Source organism: Gambusia affinis, linkage group LG18 (genome assembly GCF_019740435.1).
Source record: "Gambusia affinis linkage group LG18, SWU_Gaff_1.0, whole genome shotgun sequence".
Lineage (NCBI taxonomy): Eukaryota > Metazoa > Chordata > Actinopteri > Cyprinodontiformes > Poeciliidae > Gambusia > Gambusia affinis.
The window spans coordinates 14093792-14107577 of record NC_057885.1 but is presented as its reverse complement, the minus strand read 5'-3'; the positions used below and the strand labels follow the sequence as shown (position 1 = coordinate 14107577).

The 13786-nt window shown below is 38.0% G+C and overlaps 2 long non-coding RNA genes across 4 annotated transcripts; both read left to right on the top strand.

Moving 5' to 3' along the window:
* Positions 1-537: 537 nt before the first annotated feature.
* Positions 538-6599, top strand: LOC122820605. Its single transcript, XR_006368841.1, has 3 exons — positions 538-625; positions 5967-6034; positions 6449-6599. It is a non-coding gene; the product is annotated as an uncharacterized LOC122820605 (long non-coding RNA).
* A 3023-nt stretch (positions 6600-9622) lies between these two features.
* Positions 9623-13289, top strand: LOC122820603. 3 transcript variants are annotated; one of them, XR_006368839.1, is made up of 4 exons: positions 9623-9822; positions 10163-10320; positions 10633-10789; positions 12411-13289. It is a non-coding gene; the product is annotated as an uncharacterized LOC122820603 (long non-coding RNA). The 3 variants fall into 3 exon arrangements; XR_006368838.1 differs by having other exon boundaries at positions 9651-9826; XR_006368837.1 differs by having other exon boundaries at positions 9651-10083.
* The last annotated feature ends 497 nt before the right edge of the window (positions 13290-13786 follow it).

Genomic DNA, 13786 nt, shown 5'->3' with positions numbered 1-13786 from the left:
ATAGTAAAACTTGCGTGGGTGAATTCACAAGACCTGTTTTTTGTTTTACTGTGAAAACACAAGTATGTTTAACATTGCATGAGAATGGGGGATACCTATGAGAGCAGAGAGGAGCGTTACAGGACAACACACAGCTGCTTGAGGTGTACAAATCAGAGAAAATAGAATATTTACACACATGCACACACCCACATGCTCACATATATGTATATACAAAATGTCAGCATCTTACCCATTAAAATTGTAAATTAAAGTGCTATGACAATTTCCCCCCTTATAGGTTAATAACGTTTTGCTTTTTGTCAGACTTTAAACATTCAGGTCAATTAATTGGACTTTTATATCAGACAATATGATTACACAAATACAAAAATTACAATAATAATTGTATTACTTACGGGACTAAAGCTGTTAAAACCATCCTTCTTCTATGTAAGCACGAATTCCCTGTTTAATGAATGTCAGCATCGCAATACAGCCAGACTTTTATTTTAGTTTTTGCTTTGAATCCTTGTGATGCAGTCCAAGTGCGTTGAGTTCAAGGTCTCAAACTGATGGATGGACATTGTCCTGTCGTCTCGAGATCTTCAGCCAGAGAGCCGAGTTCATGGTCCCATCAGCTGTGGTAAGTCGACCAGATCCTGACAAAGCAGGCCCGCACCATCACACTGACACCGCTGTGCTCATGCCTGCTGCTATGATGTTCTTTTGCTGAAATGCTGTGATTGTTCTGTCATGTCAACTGGCACTCACAATGTTGCATGCTGCCTGCAGATGTAGTAAAAGGAGATGAGAGACACAGCTGCACAGTTCACCACTCTGTCAACACCTCAAGGCCCCTTGGAATAGCTTTGTAAGCCACTTCATGCTGTTAGATGATGAATTTACCTCTCATCTGCTCTTTCATTTTGTAAGATGAATCCACAATTTGCTGCTTGTTTGAGATATTTTACCCTCCTTCGCATTGTCAGATAGGTACTGAATGAGTTACATATTTTTCTATATCAAGACTGGCTGTGGCTTGTGAATCTGAACAAAGATATATGGTAGATCAGAGTTAGGTCATGATTTAATCGGGGGTCAGACAAATACTTCTTCACCGGTTTGGGACTGGGTTGGTTCGGATAGTTTCCCATTAATTAATAAAATCATCATCATCTAAATGCTTTTGTACCTTCTCAGGATACCTTCATCTGAAATTAAAATGCATTCAATGACCTTGATGAAACAGAGAGGTGTGATAAAAGAGCTGAAACAAGAAATCTGTTAGGAAGTAAAAACTTTTTACATTGTTGCGGCTGTAAGTGATTTAGAGCAGGAATGTTTGAGGTCCACTATTCCAAACCTGTTGAACTCAATCAGTGGAGCTAAGTCGGACCAGTGATTGCAGGTCACGTAGGCAGTGACAGGGAAATGTTTGTCTCTGTGACTGAACTGTCCCCTGAGCCAACATTAATTGAGCTCCCTGTAATCACACACAGGCACATATGATTGGTGTCTGTGTCTCTTGAAAAGACTGAGATTACCTTTCCTACTGGATGTTCCATTCCGAGACGGTAATGGATATAGATTTTTGTTTGCGTCTTCGCCATTCTGATTGTCACCCAAACATATTTCTGCAGCATCAATTTGTGTACTACATCATAAATTCATGAGAACATTTTACGCCTTCAAAGCAGGATATGTTGATTTGTCTGTTTCTGTTGTTGATTTAACAATTTAGCATTTAGCAGATGGTTGAATGACACAGAAAAAATTAAGGAGACCTTAGATTAATAAAATACTGTGAAGGATTATATATTAAAAGATTTTGTGCTATAGTTTCTTTCAAGAGCTGAGCAGGTTCAGGTGCCGGTTAATGAAAGATATCTCAGTGTGTGGGTTTTCAGAGTCATGTATATACTACTGGAACAGTCAGCTACTAGAAACAAAACAACAAGCAAAACAGAATGCAAGAAAATTAAATATACAAATTATTGATCATTTTTCCACAAAAAAGCAATTTCTCATTTATGACCAGTGTTATATATGTTTTGTGACTCATATTTTTCTTATTTTGTGGCAGTGTTCCTGTCTCTCCCAAAAAGCAAAACAAATATCTATTCTAATACTTCTCTTTGCAATTAAATGCTCTAAATATTTTCTTGTAGCTGAAATATAAATAAGAAATTGCATCCAATTTCAACTTGATTCAGCAAAATCAGCTAGACGGACTAAAGGCAGAGTTTCAAAACCTTCAAAAAGTTTCAATAGTTCCTTATATTTATTGATTTTAACCCAATTTTTATACATTTCAACAAAAGTGCTTGAACTAGCATGCTAACACGAGGTATAAATAGTAATCAGGTCCCTTTTGTCCTCTCTGGATCTTGTTCTTACTCATAAAAATACAGAAATAATAGATGAGGCCGCTGATTAAGTCATCTTGTAAAGCCTCACTGTGCAATTTGTACAAATATTTCTTTGGCTGGAAGCAATTAAATGCGGAGATGCACTGAGGTAACACTTCCCAGCCAAATTAAAGCTCGGATGGCGAATCAAAACAGGAGCCATCACGTTTCTCTTTAGTTAAATTTATTAGGTCTAAGAAGCCATTATCTCAGCAAACTGCCATGGCTGAATAATTAAACATCCTATCAACTGTTTGTTTGACCTGAGTTTATATCATTATTATTCCTCACTCCGAGCCTCCTTATGAAATCATTCCTTTAATTTGAGAATAAATGTTGGCTCCTCACGTGGAGAATTTCAATGTACTGGCTGACTCTTGATTTGACTAATGCATAATAAATTGCAATTATGTGCCACTTTTGAGGGCGAAGCTCAAGAACACCTTGAATTACAGCAAGTGGACTTTTTTTTATTTAAAAGGTATACACAAAGAAAATAATTAGAGTGAAAATCAGTGTCAACATTTTGACATTTTTTACATTTACATTTCAACTGATAAAATCCTCTAGGCTTGTCATTATATCTTTTATAGGTTGTTTTGCAGTAAAACTGTCTTTAACATTTTCGGTGGCAGATTTAAAATGATGGAAGGAAAAACATGCAAATAAAATTGTAAAATGTCAGTGGGTTTCAGTCCTTTTTTTCCACACATGACAAAATGCCATTGAATCGCACATTTTTGTAATTTTGTGACCCCAACCAGGTCAGTTTAGCTCAAATTGCTCCACCTCGTTCGGACTGAGAAGTCCTTGCTTTTTTGTGCATAGCAAAGCTATCAAGCCCTTCAGTCTTCAAAAGAAAGGGGCATTATTTATGCTTGAAAATGCTCTCACAAATGAAAATATGCTGTCTTTTGAAAGATGTTTTATGCCCACAGCCCCAATTGCAATGCCTGGCTTGACAAAGTTGTATGCATTATCGCATCAGATGTCCCTGCAAGGCCTTACAAGCATGGAGCAACAACATTTTGCAGGGGATGAATTTCTCAGATTATCAACTTCAATTTAACACCAGACAAACACAACTTCAGTGTGCACAAAAAACATTTTTCAATTGTTTATATATGCCACCATGGTCTGTATTCTATAACACTATTTGTGTGTAGTGGTCGTTATTACTCATGAACCAAATACGCAGTGAGAGAGGGGAATCAATTTATTGTCTTTTTGGCTAACTAGCTTTCCGGGACAGACAGATAAGCATGACATCAAATGAAACCATGTAGTGATTGGGAGAAGTGTAAATTAATAATAATTTACATGAAAAAATTCATGTTTAGTGATGTTAGAAATACTTTAATTTGTAAAAAGACAACCTCCCCCTCCCTGAAATTCAAGACTGAAGGCATACAGATAAGTCCAAAGTAAGATATTGTTTGATGAAATGGATTGAGAAGTTTACAAGAAAAATCCATTCTTTTGGATTCCAATTTATTATCAATGTAAGATGTATTAAAACTGTATTAAAACTTGCAAGTGGTTGTGTCATGGTCTCGACACATTCTGCACTTCTAGGTCATAACTAAGCATTGTTCAATAACCCTACTTGAGCATTGTCACTGGTCACCTTGATCTCTTAATAACTACAGTCTATCCATGTTACGGAGCTATCAGAGGTTTTTTTGCAACGTGCTCCAGCGTCCATCTGTGCACATTTAAAAGATGAAATATGAGGATAAGGAAGAGGAACTTCTCAAGGCACGTACCTCTCCAAATATTTGGATTCATTTGTTTAAACCAGAGAACAGGAAGACATTTTCAGCTGACATTTTGGAGCTGCAGTTCTTTGCTTTCTCACATGGAAACCGTCAAAACATCACAACAAAGAGAGCTGAAGGTTAAAAAAAATTTCACCTGACGACAGGCGCAGTTAATCATGCCTGTGTGCCTTCGGTGTGAGTGGAGTTTTTCATGCTTTTAAGCCTTAATAAAGGCTCTCCCTGTGCTGCTTTATGTCCCTCGTTTTCCCGACCTGATTGGAGGGCAAGAATGATACGCGGCCAGGCTGTGCAGCTTGGGGCCACTTTTAAAACAAAGAGTGCAAATTGACCTGTGGTTTGTTATTGTTCTATTCATTAGAGTTACTGAGAAAACCTCGTTTAAGAACTTCAATGAATCAGTAGTAAATTATCTCATGATTAACTTTCCACTGGTTGGTTTGACCCCCTCTGCACTAAAAATCTGTTGGTGAGGGAATAAAAAGCCAGCGCCTTTTAAAGCACAATAAAATGCTGCCTTTGTTGAGAACGCTCCAGAAAGCTTTGGCTGACGATACAAAGAAATAACTACCTTAAATTGGACTATTTTCTCTGAAAAGTTAGGGCAGTTCTTGTTAAAACTCACGCAAGAGACTGAAGGAAAGGACAATTGGCTTTCCATCAAACGAGATCTTAAAGGCAACCTCTTCTTCTGGATTGAAAAGGGAGGCAAAAGAGCAAATTCCACTTAGAAGAGAAAGTGTGCGCAGTCGCTGCTTTAATGATGCCTTTTGTTTGTTTTCTGGGAAATTCCCTCTCAGATCTGTTGGAGCCTCCTAAGGCCTGTCAGGGAGCGCTGTCACAACTCCCCCCCCTTCACATCCCCACAACCCCCTTGATTTCTTATTTTATCTGCAGACAACCAAATCGATCCCTGCCTCACCTGCACCTGCTCGTCCTGCGCTCAGTGGGGCTGTTTTTCCTGCTCTCCAATCAGACTGTTTAGACCGGGTTATCCCAGAGGCAGAACGGGGCGCTTCATGGTCAGGGATTCCTTAGCATTCGACCGCAAGAGATGAACATGTGTTAAAAATGGGGTGGGGGAGGAGAAAATATACAAATTACTCACAATCTCGACGTCTAATTGAAATTTCATGTGCCATTTTCTTCAAGATCCAGAATTTCTCTCTGCTTCACAGTGAGATGTTTGTTTGTTTTTTTTCCTCAAAGGAACAAGATGAAAGAAGCTGTTTTCAGGTTTTATTTATTTTTGGTTGCATGAGGGCTTTTTCTTTATTTTTATGGAATACAATTTAATGAAACACACCAAAGATGATTTATTATTTAAAATGTGCTTTTTGTGTTCAATACACAAAAAAATAAACAACACTGATTTGGTTTATTTGGATAAAGAATAAAGAATGAAAATAGCTTCACTCTGCACATGCATGGCTTGTTAACGTCCCTGACAAAGAGATCACAACTCACTGTCATTCTTTTTGACTCATTCAAGCATCCCACAACGCCTTCAGCTGCTGGTGGCTTGCTACCAGAGAGCTTCATTAATAACATACAGCGCCTTAGCAAAGGCATTCACAGCTTTGTCCCATTCTATCACATTGCACATTTCATCCGTATTTTTAGCAGAGGCACTGTTTTTAAAGAACTTTTTCACAGAAAAAGAGGCGTTCCATTGTATTCCAGCTCCAGTCTGGTGTTTACTGCCTTTTTCCAGTCCAACCGGAAGGACAACCTTTTGTCTCTTTCTCAAATAGTTAGGAGCAACCCTGCATTTGTTTTCTCTTTCCGTCTTCTACAGCATCTTCCATCAGCTTTGACCAGATTCCACTTCCCTGAAAACACCCCACAGGACGAGGAAAGCTCAAAGTTAGTTGATCTTCTTTTAGGATTACAGAGAAAGAGGACTGAATACAAATTCCCTTCACACTTTTCAGATTTTTAATACTGTGAAGATTTTTTATTTATTTATTTAGCCATGTATACTTTATCATCCACTTTACAATTGTGCTGTTCTTTGTGTTTGTCTGACTTATGATGTCCCTATAAAAAACATTACAGTTCTTGGTTACAATATGAGAAAACCTTTATGAGGTTTCAGTATTTTTGGAAGCCATTGTAAAACACATTTTAGTGCATTGCACAAATTTCTGTCACCACACAGAGTCATAATAAAATAAATACCAAGAAGAAAAGAAACATATTTTTTCTATTAACATCAAATCTGTCATGGTGGTGGTGTGCTGGTGCATCACTATGTCATCTGTGTCCCTGTGGTCCCAGTGCTTCTACAATGACATCATCCAGTCTGATATAACCCAACATTAACAGTCACTCTGGGACCACCGACTTCCCAGCAGGACCAGCATAGGATGGCCTAACCCTGTGACGTCATGCTCTATCATCTACCTCTGCTATTGACTGGGAAATATAAAACAAGTGAACATGATCTCAGACCCTGTGAGGCTTTTTTTTTATTCTGTCTCTCATTGTGTGTGTGTATGTGTGTGTAGGAAGTTGCATGAGAGTTGGATGTTAACATCACATCACCAAATTACTTTTCAGTATTAGGTTCTTCAGGAGATGTATATTTTTTTGTTTTTTTTTTTTTTGTTTTTGTTTTTTCTCTCAGGCATTTAGTGCAAAAACAAAGTAGTACATTTTCAATAGATATCCTAGACAAAGTAGTGTACAGTAATGGAAATGTGACCCTTTTTGTATAGTATGTCAACATATATGTCAAATAATCACTTAAGAGAGATGTCTGTGTGTGATGAATATATAGTATATTAGCTTTATTTTTTTATTTTTTTTATTCAATAACTAAAATAAATTACATTCTAGTTTACTAAGACTCAGCAGCTAGTGTTGGATATGCAGCACAACTAGCTGCCACTGGAAGTACAAAAGTCGTAGTTTGAAGATAGTAACATGGTGGGATTCTCTGAAAATCTGAGGAGATTTTCAGACAATGCTCTGTAGAGGGAACCATGTTTCACCCTGAAAACACCTTGAGGATTCCCAATGAGGAATGTCTGGGTGTCTTCACTGTTCTTGTTACCTGCATGACGAGATCTCGGATTAAGATCTCGTCATGCAAATGCAACATGCATTTGCATCCATTACCAATAATGGTAAAGAAAATGGTAGGTTTTTTTTGTCTGTCGGAAAAATAACAGTGCTGGAGAATGGGATTTCCAGCTGTCTGTCATTGCACAGATTTCTACACACCCATTTCCCTCAGTCAGCTTTATGGAATCTGTGTCTTCCCACTTTTAGTGTCAACATTTTGTGGGTCACAAACTGCAGCTTGCAAACTGAACCACAGCTGATTGGTCGGGTACCTTAGGGTGACTCCCTGTGACATCTCAATTGTTGAAAATTGTCTCAATATTTCATTGTGATCTGTGAAGTGATGTACAAGTCTTTTTTATTTTGGCCATTAATGTTACAAAATATACTTCCACAAGAGCAGACTTGAAAAGCCCTTTTCCAGATTTTCAAATGAACATCATTTGCTGACAGATCTAGAAATAAACAAACATTTTCTGCAGAACTGAGTGGTCCCATTTTGTTTCTTCATTTTAGAATGTTTTAACACACCAAAATAAACACTTCCTGCGTAGTCTGCAGAGTTAAATGACCTGCACTAAAGTCAGAAGAGGAAGATCTTCTTACCAATCTCATACTTATCTAAGATTCTTCCCCTGTTTCTCTAATCACTGCAATCTTTGGGACCGAAGACAAAAAATGACTCACTCTAAAGGATATTTCAGAGCAGTTTTACTTATTATCCTCTTTTTGCCGCATCTTCCTGAGCTCATCTCAGGATGCTTTTATTCTGGCAACAGCAGGGAGTCTTAATAATCACCTCCATGCCACACTGGGACCATTGTTGCACAAAAGGCACCAGCACGGCGTCCGATAATGTCTCGAAGGAAGTACTATTGACATCTCACTCCTCTGCAGACGCTGTGGGAAAAGAATGCCCATGTGTGATGAAATGCCCGGCCTCTCATCATCGCAGGATGCCACCGAGTTCAGAGAAAGGGAGTCAAGGTCAAGAGAGAACCTACCTTTGACATTTAGAGGGAATGCAAGGGACTAAGGAGCTCTTTTCATTATCAATGGACAGAGAAAAGATAAGAATTGAGGGATTGATTGAGACTTTTGCATTTTGTATGCTTGGAAGAGAAATATTTTAAGTTATTTTGCTATATTGAAACAAAAGTATGATTGGAGGCTTAAAGGTGAAGCTCCCAAAGCTAAGGACACGTTACACAGTCTAAAGCATGGTGGTGGCAGTATCATGCTATAGCTCTATTTCACTGCTATTGGTTCTGGTGGTTTTGAGGTTTATGCCAATGATAAATGCGCAAACTTCTGACCTGCATTGTATTTTAATGAATACAATGCAGGTGTTCAAAATATAAGGTTTCTGGGACAGATGCAATATAATAGAAAAACGCAACAAAACTGTCTTAATTTGCTGATTTTTAGTTTAGAAGATATTTGTTTTAGAATCTTTCCGCACCATGTAATGTCTCCACATATTCAAGAGAGGAGGTAGGTTTTACACTCTAAAGATAAAGAATCAAAGTTCAAGGAAATGTCTAAGCAGTAGAAAAATCAGCTTGCTAGAAAATATTTCCAGTAATCCACCAGATTAGTTGAAAATCCTACAGCACATGCCTAGGGTTGATTTTGTTACAACCTGTGCAGAAAAGAGCGCCCTCTTCTTTCACTAATCACAGCTTATTTGAAGATAAGATGTCAGCAACCTTTTCAATTCTAAGAGATGTTTTCATTCTTCTGGCTGAAAAATACAGTTGGCCTCAAGCTTGGCACTTGGGGAGGGGTTTAGGGGTGGAAATATATATATACAATTAAATTATTTACTCTGTAAATACGTCTGTTTCATTGTGGAAGTGAGGGGCTAAAATTTATTTATGTATTTATTTGTTTAAAGTTGGGCTGTGACTGTGAGTCCTTCCCATACCTATGCGAAGGGGAAAACGGTAACTCAGTAAAAACAATAAAGCCTATTATTTCCAGCAAAATAATGAATATCACTAGTTTCATTCTGTTGTAGAGGTTATGTGCACATACAGCACAAAAGAAACAGAGAGAAACTCCAGAAGCTACCATTTCCATCTGTCTTTTTAATTAAGAGAATAATTCATTTAATTTTTATTTTTAATATTGCTTGTTTCAATATCATCTTTCTTCAAGGAGTGTATTCAAATATTTGGTGACCCTAATTTGGAAATAGCTTCAAAAATATGCATCCTTTGCATTTTTTCCCCATTATGCTCCATTATAGTTCCTGTGTTAACTATTTTATGTTTATAGTAAAGAGTTTTTTCAATCACCCTGTTTATGGGTTACCTGAACTCAATGTATTCATTTAAAAAAAAAAAAGTATGTTTTTTGCTGGTCTCATGCTCAGCGTCTGGAAGGCTTATTTGAGTAATATCCCTTTAAGGCCACACCCTCTTCGACAGCACGCTGCTACCAGGAAATGGCGAGCTAATGTTGCGTTCCAGTTGTACACGGAACTGGGAAATCCCGTCTCCCCAGTCCGAAAAATCAACTGCAACACCCTATGACGCTGGAGCAACTCCAGCGACTCCACTTTTAGAGAACCTCTGAGAAGAGTAGGTAAATTTCAGACAAGCAGCAAAACTGGGTGTCAAACTGACAACAGCTGCTGCCTGTATGTATGTAAAAAAAAAAGAAAAAGGAAAAAAAAGGTGAACAAACGCAAAACAAATTTTCATGCTCTTCAGCCAAACACCCCTGGTTGAATACTTTTTTCAAAAGAGGGGTTAGCAGTAGTGTGCTAACCATAATTCAACAGGACTTGGAGGAATACTTCAGGCCTCTTGGAGCCACTGAATCACTTTCATTTGCTTCATGTGAGCCATCTTTGTGTGATGTATTGGGCTTGTTTCCAATAGTATGCGATTTGTCAGCTCTAATTAATCTTTCACCCAGAGGGTGCTCTGCAGCTCGCAGCCTAATATGTCTGGTCTCCTTGGTGGAACGGAGACGGCTGATTTCCTACAGCTCCCTGGGTATGGTGTGGTTAGCCCAGGAGCGTGCTGCGAGGCCCTGACAGCAAGACAGTGCTGGACCAAAGCTGCAGGAAGCTGGTAAGATTTGCTAATGATTGTTGCCTTGGCTGCCACGCAGGAAATTCTCCTGAGCAGCATAGCATTTAATGCACCATTGCTCTAGGAGTACTTGCCGGCTGTTTGTTCAGTCCCAAGCCAGAACGACTGAGACCGACACTGTGTCTGAGTATTTAATGTAGGCTTTAAGAGGTAACTCAGGAATACTTGGACCGAAAGGGTTTACTTTAAAAATTAAACAAGAAACAATAAGGCACATAACTATGGCTAGAGATCCAAGTCTGTATTTTATTTTGACAGTCTGTATTTTATCAAATGATGCATATTTTTCAGAAAATAAAAACCTGAGAAGCATGGCCTCCCTGAGCCAATACGTTCTGCAGCCAACTTCAGCTGCAGTTCCAGGTTTTTTTGGATGGAGCCCATCTTCGAACATGAATTTTCAAGATTTGCAAAAAGTTCCTAAATTGAGGACCTCAATTGACTTAAGGTTTGTACTTTGACTGGGCCCTTCTACCATATGCTATATAATAAGTTTAATATAAACAATTACCTTTTAGTTCTGGCTGTATGTTTAGGGTTGTCTTACTGGAAGGTGAACCTAAGCGTCAGTCTCAAACTGTTTGCAGACTTTAACTTGTTTTCTTCCAGTATTGCCTTGTATTTGATTCCATCCACCTTCCCATCAACTTTATCCAGGTTGTTGCTGCTGAAGAAAACCATTCCAGCATCATGATCCTGCCACTACCATTTTTTCAGGGGCAATATGCAGTGGACGTTTTCCATCAAGCCTAGTGTTTGATGGAAATCGGCCTATTACAGATCTCCCAAAATTAAGGAAATCGGTTCCGATGAATCGACTCGCCGATAAATATTATCCTTTCGACAAATTATTTTACTGTGGATAGCTTCAGCTCCTCCATAGTTGCTTCTGTAACTAGTGAGGACGTTCATAGAACGGCTGGATCCTGAGGTTAAATTACACACAGGTTGACTCTGTTCCTGAGTTAGGTGACTTCAGAGTCTTTTTGGGATTTTTTAGGGGTATTACAGCATAGGGCACCAAATACAAACGCACCCCATGCTTTTCATTTTGTATTTGTTAGTGTTGGTCCATCACATAAAATCCCCCCAAAAATACATTGAGGTCTGTGCTTTCAATGAGACATTTTCTTAAGTGTCTTGATCAGTAGTCTTTTGGGGGGCTTCCAGAAAATCTTTTGAAATTTCTCTTTCGAATTGTTCTCCCTTTTTATGTTTTTTTTTTTAATCCAAACTTCCCTTATGTTTTTGAAAAATATGTAACCATCCCACAAAGTTCTGCCAGATATAATGAGAGAAATATGTTCTTTATATAGTGTGTCTGCAAAGTTTTCAGCTCACAGCTGTTTTGAGAATCTACTTGTTTATGCCAAAATACACTTCCCGTCCTTCAAAGTTGGTTATTCTTGTTGTTTTCCATTGGTTACGTTCAGTATATTGACAAGCTGCAGGTAGGAAAACATCTAGCGTTTCAAATAAGCTGGTTGTTTGTAACGGCAGCATCAACAAGTGTGACAACATGAAGAAATGAGAGAAGACTTTTGCACCGTGCTGTACATTACCAAATTACCAGAAAATGACACAATAGGCTTAGGTCCTTCTTTCATCTTAAGAGGTCTAAATGTTAATGATCTGATATTTGTGAGTGACATTAACTTCAAGGAGATTCAGAAACTAGACTGGACGTAAACGTCTTGATTCTGATTGCTTTTGTCTTTACCTTTCTTTAATGTTGGCAGTAAGACCAAAATGATTTTTTTTTAAAGCAGACATCTGAAAAGGATTTCCAGGTTTTACATCATGATCACATGCTAATACCACCTACTGTGAGCCAGAAAGCTGGACCTACATCAGACTACAAAAAATTGATGCTCAGAGCAACAAGATTGCTCTGAAACACACTACTGGTGCACTATTTACGCAGCCTTATTTAAGACAAACAGACGTTTTGTTTGGTTGTGCTAGATGAATGTGAGGCGTAGCATAGATTGGATATTTATGTTTTCTGGTAACACCTGCTTGCAATATGTGCATTTTTAAAAAGATCTTTGTTTTTTCCCTTTTTTCAGTTCAGACCTGTCAGCAAAGCTTCCAAGGCGAGCACAAGCTGCAAGAAGATCTGCAGGCAAATTCTCCTTTCAACACTTTCAGACACTGTATCACAACTTCTCTACTTTCTTTATGGAATACTAGAATCCACGCTAACATTTATGTGGTTTCATGTCAATTTGCATAAAATGATTTGCCATTTACCTCCCCTGAATGGGTCTTCAAGTTTAGCAGATACAGCATAGCATTCAAAGATGGCACAGATCGTAGTTCTTTGTTTTCTAGCAGCTGCAGCTGGAATAGTGTGAACAAAATTCTTGGTAAAATGGAATTTGCATGTCTGCATTTTTCAAATTTAATTAAAAATGGCTCAAGACAAACAATTTTGCACTTAAATTCTTGTGTCTTTTGTGTTTTTTGATTAGTTGTATAATCAAGTACACAGTCTTGCAAAAAACACTGAATCAGGAGGACAAAATTACTTATAAATGAGAATTGATTTATGGTTGCTGTGCTTCTTGCTGTTTTTAAATTGGCTGTGATTTGGTCAGTCTGGATTTGGGCTCGCTGCCTTTGATTAGTTTTGGCATTAGGTCAAGGAACAAATATAATGCCTTGCAGAAGTATTCATATACCTTGAACTTTTTCCCATTTAGTCACTGAACAGCCACCCTCTTCAATGTAATTTATTGGAATTTAATATTCTGTGAAGGTCTCAGATTTGTTAGAGAACATTGGTGAAAAATGTGTTTCGATCCCCTATTGATTTATGACGTTAAATATGAAGCTATAGCAAACGTTTCTGTTTTTATTATTTGAAAACCGTGTATTCTTTTTACTCTATTCTCCATGTACATGCATAGATTTATTGTGAACACAATAAATCTATGCATTTATTGTGGCCCCATTTTCTGAAAATGGGGCCATTTCAGAATATGATCTAAACCATTTCATTGCAGCTCTAATGCTTGTTATGTTTAGTCACCCAGCTGGAAAGTGAAATCCTGGATTGTTACCACCATGTCCATCTTTCCTTCAACTCTAGCCAGCTTAAGAAAAGTATGTCCACAGCATGATGCTGCTATTTGCTCATTTTACTGTGCCGATGCTGTATTCAGGATGATATTTAGTGTTAAGTTTCCCCAACCCGTAAAAATCTACATGTGAGCCAAAACGTTGAACTTTGATCTCAGCTGATCATAACATCTTCTTGTGTTTGTACCTGTGGCAAATTTTAATGCAACTTATCATTTTTGTTCAACAGCTTTCGTCTTATCTTTCTTCTGTGTTCCTTGGACAGAATGATGCTGTTTGTCAGTAATATTCTCTAAACAAAACTATTGGGTTATCTAAGAACATCTGACTTTATACTAAGCTAAATTTCACACAGGTGGAC